Source organism: Salvelinus sp. IW2-2015, unplaced genomic scaffold, assembly GCF_002910315.2.
Source record: "Salvelinus sp. IW2-2015 unplaced genomic scaffold, ASM291031v2 Un_scaffold1632, whole genome shotgun sequence".
In the NCBI taxonomy this organism is placed as follows: Eukaryota; Metazoa; Chordata; class Actinopteri; order Salmoniformes; family Salmonidae; genus Salvelinus; species Salvelinus sp. IW2-2015.
The window spans coordinates 154604-166634 of NW_019943048.1; the positions used below are offsets into that span (position 1 = coordinate 154604).

Sequence of the window (12031 nt, forward strand, 5' to 3'; positions counted from 1 at the left end):
CCTTGGTAGATGCCTGGCTGCATAAGGGTCAGAAGGATAGTAATGGGACGGTGGCTACATAGGGGTCGAGGATAGTAGTAAATCGGGACCAGTGGCTACATAGGGTCAGAAGGATAGTGATGGGACTGGCTCATTCATGGGCAAGGATAGTAGATGGGCCTGGCTAAACTATTAGGGCTCAGAAGGATAGTAGATCGGGACCGCTGGAGCTAGATAGGGTCAGAAGGATAGTAATGGGACATGGCTACTATAGGGTGCAGAATCGATGTACGATTGGACCTTGGCTTACATAGGGTCAGAAGGATAGTAGATGGAGCTGGGCTGCATAGGGTCAGAAGGAATATGTAGATGGGACCTGGCGTACAGTTAGGGTAGAAGGATATAGTAGTGGGGACTGGCCACATTTTAGGTAGAAGGATAGTAGATGGACCTGGTACATAGGGTTCAGAAGGATAGTAAGACTGGGACTGGCAATGGGTAAAAGGATATTAGATGGATGCTGAGCTTACATAGGGTCAGAAGGATAGATAGATGGACTGGTACATTAGGGTCAGAAGGATAGTAGGATGGTACCTGGCTACTGGGTCAAAGGATAGTATATGGGAACTGGCTACATAGGGTCAGAAGATAAGTAGATGTACTGGTACATAGGGCAGAAGGATAGTAGATGGGACCTGGCTACAAGGGTCAGAAGGTAGATAAGATTGACTGGCTACATAGGGTCAGAAGGATAGTAGATGGGACCGTGGCGTACATAGGGTCAGACCAGAGGATAGTAGATGGACTGGCTAACTACATAAGGATCAAGAAGGATAGTAGATGGGACCTGGCTAATAGGGTCAGAAGGAGAATAGTAGATGGGTACTGCTACATGGGTCAGAAGATAGTAGATGGGACCTGCTACTATAGGAAAAGTCAGAAGGATAGTAGAGACCTGTCCTACATGAGGTCAGAAGGATAGTAGATGGGACCGTGGCTACATAGGATCAGAAGGATAGTAGATGGACCTGGCTACATTAGGGTCAGAAGGTATAGGTAGATGGGTCTGGCTACATACGCGTCAGATAAGATAGTAGATGGGACCTGGCTGCATAGGTCAGAAGGATAAGTGCAGCCTGCAAACAACAAAAGGAACATCAAATTAAAGAAATATTTAACTTGTTTACAGAAGATATTACTTATAATTCCTGATACAATTCCAGTTGGGTCAAAGTTAATACACTATAGTGACTGTGCCTTTAAACAAGCTCTGGAACAATTTCAAGTTATGTCATGGCTTTAGAAGCTATCTGATAAGTGAATTAGACTATAATTGATCATATTGGGAGGTTACCTGTGGATGTATTTCAAGGCCTAAACTTTCAAACACGTGCCTCTATTGATTGACCTCATGGGAAATATCAAAAAATCAGCCAAAACTCAGAAAAATCTGTAATATCCACGATCTGGTTCATCCTTGGGGATCGATTTCCAAACGCCTGCAGTTACAACGATTCATGTCTGTACCAACGATAGTTGCAAGTATAAACACCTACTGGGACCAGCAGCGCGTCACCGCTGGAAGGAGATGCGATTCCTGTCTCCTAGAGATTGAACGTACCTTGGTGAGAAAAGTTTTCGATCATCTCAGATAACAACGCAAAGGACCTTGGAACACGTATCAAAGTATCTATATCCACAGTAAAAGCAAGTTGTTCAATATCGACTACACCTGAAAGCCTGTCAGCAAGGAAGAAGCCACTTACTCCAAAACCGCATAAAAGGCCAGACTACAATGGTTTGCAACTAGCACATGGGGAACAGATCGTACTTTTTAGGAGAAAATGTCCTCTGGGTTGAGAAACAAAAAGAACTGTAAATGGTCATGATGACCATCGCGTTATTTGTTTTCGGAAGGCAAATGGGGAGGCTTGCAAGCCGGAACCCGAATTTCCCACGGCGGACAGCACTGAGAGTTAGGCAGCCAAAATATTGTGGCAGTGTGTTGCTGCTGCAGGGGTGACTGAGGGTCATTAATGTGGATAGTTATTGTGGATCTATCTCAAGACATCAGTCAGGAAGTTAAAGCATTGGCTTGCAAATGGGTCTTCCTAAATGGACAATCCCCCAAGCATATTCGCAAAGTTCGCGGCAACAATGCCATAAGGATTAACAAAGTCAGGTATTGGAGTGGCCATCACAAGCCACTGACCCAATCCCATAGAAAAACGGTGAGCGCAACCAATGAAAAAGTGTGTGTGGAGCAAGAGCGCCGTACAAAACACTGAGCTCGTTTCACCATCTCTGCAGGAAGGAATGGGCCCCAAAATTCACCCAACTTTATTGTGGGAAACTAGTTGGAAGGTCTAACCGTTGATAGACGTTTTACCCCAGTTAAACATTATTCAAGGCAATGCTAATTTAGTGAAGCTTTTTCTTGTTCGACCTTTATCTGACACGGCCTCAGGCAGTGTTCAGACCATGTCTTGTAAATTGTGTTCGTTTCATCCAAGTTTTTTTGCACACTCTGGCAAATGCATCTAAGACAGAAAGGTTTATAAACACAACAGATGTTTTTTAAGAGTTTTTTTTAAAGCAGAGGTTAGACAGGATGTACACCTACAGCCATATATGACTCGCTGCATATAGACCAGAGGCTAGGGGCTATAGGTGGTAGGACAGACAATTCCAAACTCTACGCTTGACTGTTCAGACTCACTAATTGTTCTCCAGTAATCATGGTAGCTGTGGAAAAGGTTGCTGAGACTCTTTTACTGCCTGGCTTAACCAACGCTAAGTTCCGTAATATTACACACATTTTGTTATATTTATCAGGATGGCAAGATATACCCATTATTTTAAGGCACATGAAGTTTCGACATGTGTTCGAGAAGGCAGTTTGCCTCCACACAACACTATTTGTTTTGATTTAAAAAAAATACTTCCAAATTCTGAAACGGCTTCCCTAGTGCAAGTAGTAGGCGAATAAGGCACTGTTCCTGAACGGTCACAGGTGTGCGTAATGATGGAGAGCAGAATGCTAGGCTTCTTCTGCTGCCTCTTACACTCTAGGCTACCTGCCGCCTCTTACCGTAAGGACTACTCGCCCTCTTAAGCGCGCTGAGGCTACCTCCCGCTAGGCTACATGCCGCCACTCTTACCACTAGCTACCTGCCGCCTCTTACCAGCTAGCTACGCTCTGCACCTGTTAACCGCTAGGCTACGCGCTCTTACCACTAGGTCTACCTGCTGCAGCTGTTACGAGCTACACTAGCGTACATGCTCACCGCTAGGCTACTGCGCCCTCTTACACTGCTAGGGACTACTGCTCGCTCCTTCTATTACCGCTAGGCAACCTGCGCTCCCTCTACAATAATTCTATTCGTTACTAACCTCGCCTAATATTTTGTACTAGTGTCTGGCAATATTCTGTTGGCTCTGTTTGTCCTGGGGGCGTTCCATCCGTTTTACCCATGTGTACACCCAGATAGACGTGAAAAGGGTTATGCCCACTGCACGAGACTCAGAGGTTAGGGTCGGCTGAATTTGGACTCCCCGGGACACACCAGTCATGGGCAGAAGGTAAACACCACAGATCACAGTCATAGGGCAAAGGTAACAGACACACTACACCACAGTCATGGGGGCAAAGGTAACACACACACTCACCGTCATGGGGCAAAGGAACACACACACACCCAGTCATGGGGCAAAGGTAACACACACACTCACAGTCATGGGGCAAAGGTAAACACACACAGCCTCAATCATGGGCAAAGGTCACACATCCACACACTCACAACAGCACACACCACACACACACACACACACACACACACACACACACAACACACACCACTACACCTCAGTCATTGGGGGAAAGGTAACACACACACACACCTCAGTCATGGGGGCAAAGGTACACACACACACATAACACACCCGGTCAAGGGCAAGAATAAAACACACACACACCCCAGCTCATGGTGGTAAAGGTAACAACAACACACACACACGGTCATGGGCGCAACGGTAAACACACACACACACACACACACACACACACAACCTCATCACGGGCCAAAGGTAAACACAACACACTCAGTCATGGCAAAGTGAACAGCCACCCTCATATGGCAAAGGTAACACACACACAACACACACCCACAGTTCATGGGGGCAAAGGTAACACGACACATCAACAACCACAGCACACACAGCCACAAAACACACATCCACCTCTCAGTCATGGGGCAAAGGTAACACACACATTCATGGCAGAAGTTAACACACGCATACACCCAGTCATGGGGCAAAGGTAACACACCAGACACACCGCACCTCAGTTATGGGGCAAAGGTAACACACACACCAGTTATGGGGAAAAAGGTAACACACACACACACGTCCATGGGCAAAGGTAACACACCACAAACACACCCGGTCAAGGGGCAACGGTAATCACACACACAGCCAGTCATGTGGTAAGGTACACACACAGTACACACACACGGTCCATGGGGCATAACGGTAAACAGCACACACACACACAACACCACACACCACACACCACCACACACCCTCAGTCATGGGGCAAAGGTAACACACAACCCACCCAGTCATGGGGCAAAGGTAACATCACATAGTCATGGGCAAAGGTAACACCACACACACACACACACACCACAGTCAGGGGCAAAGGTAAGGTACACACACAGTCATTGGGCAAAGTTAACACACGCATACACCAGTCATGGGGCAAAGGTAACACACACACACAGTCATGGGCAAAGGTAACACACACCCACCACCCAGTCATGGCAAAGTAACACACACAGTCAACGGGGAAAAGGTAACATACGCACCACACACACACACACACACACACACACACACACAAACACACACACACACGCACACACCACACACACACACACCTCACTGTCATGGGCAAAGGTAACACACACAACAGTAATGGGAAAAGGTAACATACACACACAAGGAATGGGGCAAAGGTAACACACCCAGTCATGACTCTGCTTCTGATTGCTAACTAGATTATAACATATTAGGTTCTATGACAGAGGTTATAAATGTCTTATATATCCGTTATAGAAGGCTTTTGACCGCACTCCCAGGACAGCCGGTCTCCTGACCCCCTGCTATAAGGGCAAGTCCCTCTGGGATTTCGAGCCAGTGAACCCAGCATCTCCTCCAGTGCTGACAGCTAGTTCTAACCAGTGGTATAAAGCACTAAGTAAAAATACCCCAAAACAACTAAGTACTGTTAAAAAAGTATCTGTATTTACTATTTATATTTTTGACTACTTTTACTTTTTACTTCACACATCTAAGAAAATAATGTACTTTTTTATCCATACATTTTCCTGACACCCAAAAGTACTCGTTACATTTTGAAGGCTTAGCGAGGACAGGAAAATGGTCAATTCACACACTTATCAAGGACACCTTGAATCATCCTACTGGCTCTGAATGCTGGAGGACTCTAAAAGCACCAGTCTGTCTTTGTCAAATTAGTCTCAGTCTGGAGTGTGCCCTTGGCTCTTCGTAAAGTATGTCTACACTCCAACACTCAGACATAATTTACAGAAAGCCAAGGGCACACTCCAACACTCAGACATAATTTACAGAAAGCCAAGGGCACACTCCAACACTGAGACATAATTTACAAACGAAGCATGTGTGTTTAGTGAGTCCTCCAGATCAGAGGCAGTAGGGATGATCAGGGATGTTCTCTTGATAAGTGTGTGAATTGGACCATTTTCCTGTCCTGCTAAGCATTCAAAATGTAACGAGTACTTTTGGGTGTCAGGGAAAATGTATGGATAAAAAAGTACATTATTTTCTTTAGGAATGTAGTGAAGTAAAAGTAAAAGTAGTCAAAAATATAAATAGTAAAGTACAGATACTTTAAAGTACTTAAGTCGTTTTTTGGGGGTATTTTTACTTAAGTGCTTTATACCACTGGTTAGAACTAGTGTAGCAGCTGGAGGAGATGGCTGGGTTCACTGGTCCGAAAGTCCCAGAGGGGACTGTGCCCTTATAGCAGGGGGTCAGGAGACCGGGCTGTCCTGGGGAGTGCGGTCATAAAGCCTTTATAACGGCTATATAAGACATTATAACCTCTGTCATAGAACCTAAGATGTTATGAATCTAGTTAGCAATCAGAAGCAGAGTCCATGACTGGGTGTGTGTTACCTTTGCCCCATTCCTGTGTGTGTGTATGTTACCTTTTCCCCATGACTGTGTGTGTGTTACCTTTGCCCCATGACTGAATGGAGATCCATAATAAACCCCAGGAAGAGTAGCTGCTTGCCTTGGCAGGAACTAATGATCCATAATAACCCCAGGAAGAGTACTGTGCCTGGCGAACTAATGGAGATCCATATAACCCAGGAAGAGTACTGCTGCCTTGGCAGGAACTAATGGGAATCCATAATAAACCCAGGAAGAGTAGCGCTGCTTTGCAGAACTAATGTGGGATCCATAATAAACCCAGGAAGAGTAGCTGCTGCCTTGCAGGAACTAATGGGATCCATAATAAAACCCCGAAAGTAGCTGGCTGCCTTGCAGGAATAATGGTGATCCATAATAACCCCAGGAAGAGTAGGCTGCTGCCTTGCAGGAACTAATGGAGAATCATAATAAACCCCAGGAAGAGTAGCTGCTGCCTTGGCAGGAACTAATGGTGATCCATAATAAAACCCCAGAAGAGTAGCTGCTGCCTTGACAGGAACTAATGAGATCCATAATAAACCCCAGGAAGAGTAGCTGCTGCCTTGCAGGAACTAATGTGATCCATAATAAACCCAGGAAGAGTAGCTGCTGCCTTTGGCAGAACTAATGGAGATCCATAATAAACCCCAGGAAGAGTAGCTGCTGCCTTGGCAGGAACTAATGGGGATCCATAATAAACCCCAGAAGAGTAGCTGCTGCCTTGGCGAACTAATGGTGATCCATTAACTAAACCCCAGAAAGAGTAGCTGCTGCCTTGACAGGAACTAATGGGATCCATAATAAACCCCAGGAAGAGTCAGCTGCTGCCTTGCAGAAACTAATGGGATCCATAAATAACCCCAGGAAGAGTAGCTGCTCCTTGGCAGAACTAATGGGATCCATAATAACCCCAGGAAAGTAGTTGCCGCCTTGCGGCAGAACTAATGGATCCATAATAACCCCAGGAAGAGTAGCTGCGGCCTTGCAGAACTAATGGATCCATAAAACCAGGAAGAGGAGCTTGCTGCCTTGCAGGAACTAATGGGATCCATAATAAACCCCAGGAAGAGTAGCTGCTGCCTTGGCAGGAACTAATGGAACCATAATAAACCCCAGAAGAGTACTGCTGCTCAGGAACTAATGGGGATCCATAATAAACCCCAGGAAGAGTAGCTGCTGCCTTGCAGGAACTAATGGGATCCATAATAAACCCCAGGAAAGTAGCTGCTGCCTTGGCAGGAACTAACGGAGATCCTAATAAACCCCAGGAAGAGTAGCTGCTGCCTTGGCAGGAACTAATGGATCATAATAAACCCCAGGAAGAGTAGCTGCTGCCTTGGCAGAACTAATGGGATCCATAATAAACCCCAGAAGAGTAGCTGCTGCCTTGCAGGAACTAATGAGGATCCCTAATAAACCCCAGGAAGAGTAGCTGGCTGCCTTGGCAGGAACTAATGATGATCCATAATAAATACCACTACAAATGTTTTGCATAGTCAGTAGATGTACTGTAACGGACAGCCCTTCACATTTCTCAACAAACAAACTGAACAGTAGCAACAATTATGTCCTCACAGCATCAAGAGATACACTACTTTTTGATATACAGTGGGAGAAACAAGTATTTGATACACTGCGATTTTGCAGGTTTTTCCTACTTACAAAGCATGTAGAGGTCTGTCATTTTATCATAGGTACACTTCAACTGTGAGAGACGGAATCTAAAACAAAAAATCCAGAAAATCACATTGTATGATTTTTAAGTAATTAATTTGCATTTTATTGCATGACATAAGTATTTGATCACCTACCAACCAGTAAGAATTCCGGCTCTCACAGACCTGTTAGTTTTTCTTAAGAAGCCCCCTGTTCTCCACTCATTACCTGTATTAACTGCACCTGTTTGAACTCGTTACCTGATATAAAAGACACCTGTCCACACACTCAATCAAACAGACTCCAACCTCTCCACATGGCCAAGACCAGAGAGCTTGTAAGGACATCAGGGATAAATTGTAGACCTGTACAAGCTGGATGGCTACAGGACAATAGCCAAGCAGCTTGGTGAGAAGGCAACAAACTGTTTGCACAATTATTAGAAAATGGAAGAAGTTCAAGATGACGGTCAATCACCCTCGGTCTGGGCTCCATGCAAGATCTCACCTCGTGGGCATCAATGATCATGAGGAATGTGAGATCAGCCAGAACTACACGGCAGGACCTGGTCAAACCTGTCATTTTGTTTTAGATTCCGTCTCTCACAGTTGAAGTGTACCTATGATAAAAATTACAGACCTCTACATGCTTTGTAAGTAGGAAAACCTGCAAAATTGTCAGTGTAACAAATACTTGTCTCCCCACTTATACTTTCTTCACTATTCAAAAAAAAGTCAAACAGTTAATCAAGTTTGTACAGCCTTAACATCAAATCAACCTACCAGCAGGTAAAGTCTACCTCGTCCCCTCCCAGGTGATGTAAGAGTCAGGAAACACCGAGGTGACCTCTTTAAACAGCGGGGTCATGAACTGGTAGCTGGCGGAGTTGGCTGGGTTACTGGACCAAACGTCCCAGAGGGGACGTGCCCTTATAGCAGGGGTCAGGAGACCGGGCTGCCTGAGAGAGAGGGTTGAGTTTAGTAGGGAGGATGGCTGGTTAGGGTTATGTTAGGAGAGAGGGTGAGGGGTTATAGGTGGGAGGGATGGCTGGGTTAGGGTTAGGGTTAGGAGAGAGAGATGGCTGGGTTAGGTTTTATGGTTATGGTTAGGGTTAGGGTTAGGTTAGGTAGGAGAGAGGATGGTGAGGTTAGGTTAGGGTTAGGGTTAGGGTTAGGTTAGTTAGAACAAGTGGTGGAAAAAGTACCAAGTTTTCATACTTGAGTAAAAGTAAAGATACCTTATAAGAAAATGACTCAAGAAAAGTGAAAGTCACCCAGTAAAATACTAGAGTAAAAGTCTAAAAGTATTTGGTTTTAAATTGTTGGATTCTGGTTTAAACTTGGAACATTGCTACCTAGAGATATGATATATCAGATGTAAGACTATAGTATCTGAGGGGTGATAGAGACTGGTTTTTACATCAGAAGTGAATGGTTATCTGTTGAAGCCAATGGCTTTGGATGTGCTGGGTGGACGGGAGGAAGTCACAGGATTGCTATGGGGGATACGGATGGACATCTGTGGATTAGGCAAATGAGGGGGTGAGGTCAGATCAGATCCCCTTGAGGGAGAAATGATGGTTTATTACCTTATTACTTCCTCTTCCTGTCGAATCATAATAGATGAAGGATTGAGAGGAGGAGAGTGCCTAAACTGGAGTATATATACTGATAGTGGAAACATGTTGTGTCTAATGCAGCTGTATCGATCCTCTGGGCAGAATAAACTTGGTTAAGCTTTAATAGTGTCCTTTGAGTGTTTTACTCTGAGATTAGATCCTAACAAACATATACTTAAGTATCAAAAGTAATGTAATTGCTAAAATATACTTTCAGTTAAAAAAAATAATAATAATAATTATCCCAGCCCCAGTCCCCGCAGAGGCCTTTGTAGGCCGTCATTGTAAATAAGAATGTGTTCTTAACTGACTTGCCTAGTCAATAAATCAAAAGTTAAATCAAAAGTACAAACTTTTCAAATTCCTATATTAAGCAAACAAGATGGCTCCATATTATATAGTTTTTTTAATTTACAGAAAGCCCAGGGCACACTCCACAACTCAGACATAATTACAGAAAGCCCAGGGCACACTCCAACACTCAGACATAATTTACAGAAAGCCAGGGCACACTCCAACACTCAGACATATATTTACAGAAAGCCAAGGGCACACTCCAACACTCAGACATAATTTACAGAAAGCCAAGGGCACACTCCAACACTGAGACATAATTTACAAACGAAGCATGTGTGTTTTAGTGAGTCCTCCAGATCGACGAGGCATAGGATTCTCTTGATAAGTGTGTGAATTGGACCATTTTCCTGTCCTGCTAAGCATTCAAAATGTAACGAGTACTTTTGGTGTCAGGGAAAATGTATGATAAAAAAATACATTATTTTCTTTAGGAATGTAGTGAAGTAAAAGTAAAAGTAGTCAAAATATAAATAGTAAATACAGATACTTTAAGTACTTAAGTCGTTTTTTTTGGGGTATTTTACTTAAGTGCTTATACCACTGGTTAGAACTAGTGTAGCAGCTGGAGGAGATGGCTGGGTTCACTGTCCGAAAACCCAGAGGGACTTGCCCTTATAGCAGGGGGTCAGGAGACCGGCTGTCCTGGGGAGTGCGGTCATAAAGCCTTTAAACGGCTATATAAGACATTATAACCTCTGTCATAGAACCTAAGATGTTATGAATCTAGTTAGCAATCAGAAGCAGAGTCCATGACTGGTGTGTGTTACCTTTGCCCCATTCCTGTGTGTGTGTATGTTACCTTTTCCCCATGACTGTGGTGTGTTACCTTTGCCCCATGACTGAGGGTGTGTGTGTGTGTGTGTGTGTGTGTGTGTGTGTGTGTTGTGTGTGTGTGTGTGGTGTGTGTTGGTGTGTGTGTGTGTGTGTGTGTGTGTGTGTTGTGTTGTGCGTATTACCTTTCCCCGTGACTGTGTGTGTGTACCTTTGCCCATGACTGGTGGGTGGTGGGTGTACCTTTGCCCCATGACTGTTGTGTGTGTGTTACCTTTGCCCCATGACTGGGTGTATGCGTGTGTTAACTTTGCCACATGACTGTGTGTGTACCTTACCTTTGCCCCATGACTGTGGGTGTGTGTGTGTGTGTGTGTGTTACCTTTGCCCATGACTATGTGAGTGTTACCTTTGCCCATGACTGGGTGGGTGTTGTGTTTACCTTTGCCCATGACTGAGGTGTGTGTGGTGTGTGTGTGTGTGTGTGTGTGTGTGGTGTGTGTTACCGTTGCCCCATGACCGTGTGTGTGTGTGTGTGTTACCTTTACACTAACTGGGTGTGTGTGATTACCGTTGCCCCTGACCGGTGTTGTTTGTGTGTGTGTTACCTTTGCCCCATGACTGTGTGTGTGTGTTACCTTTTCCCCATAACTGAGTGTGTGTGTTTACCTTTGCCCCATAACTGAGGGTGTGTGTGTGTGTTGTTACCTTTGCCCATGACTGGGTGTATGCGTGTGTTAACTTTGCCCATGAATGTGGTGTTACCTTTGCCCCATGACTGAGAGTGTGTGTGTTTGTGTGTGTGTGTGTGTGGTGTGTGTTACCTTTGCCCCATGACTGTGGGTGTGTGTGGTGTGTGTGTTACCTTTGCCCCCATGACTGAGGGTGTGTGTGTTACCTTTGCCCCATGACTGAGGTGTGTGTGTTACCTTTGCCCCATGACTGAGGGTGTGTGTGTGTGTGTGTGTGTGTGGTGTGTGTGTTACCGTTGCCCCATGACCGTGTGTGTGTGTGTGTGTTACCTTTACCACATGACTGGGGTGTGTGTGTGTGTGATTACCTTTGCCCCTTGACCGGGTGTGTTTGTGTGTGTGTTACCTTTGCCCCATGACTGAGGGTGTGTGTGTGTGTTACCTTTCCCCCATGACTGAGGGTGTGTGTGTGTGTGTGTGTGTGTGTGTGTTGTGTTTTGTGTGTGTGTGTGTGTGTGTGTGTGTGTGTGTGTGTGTGTGTGACCTTTGCCCCATGACTGAGGGTGTGTGTGTGTGTTACCTTTGCCCCATGACTGTGAGTGTGTGTGTTACCTTTGCCCCATGACTGGTGTGTGTGTGTTACCTTTGCCCCATGACTGTGAGTGTTGTGACCTTTGCCCATGACTGTGAGTGTGTGTGTTTACCTTGCCCCATGGACTCG

At 45.1% G+C, this 12031-nt stretch overlaps 1 pseudogene; it reads right to left on the reverse strand.

The window, feature by feature from the left end:
- Nucleotides 1-12031, reverse strand: part of LOC112071529 (beta-hexosaminidase subunit alpha-like) — a 62542-nt pseudogene that overhangs the window by 19897 nt on the left and 30614 nt on the right.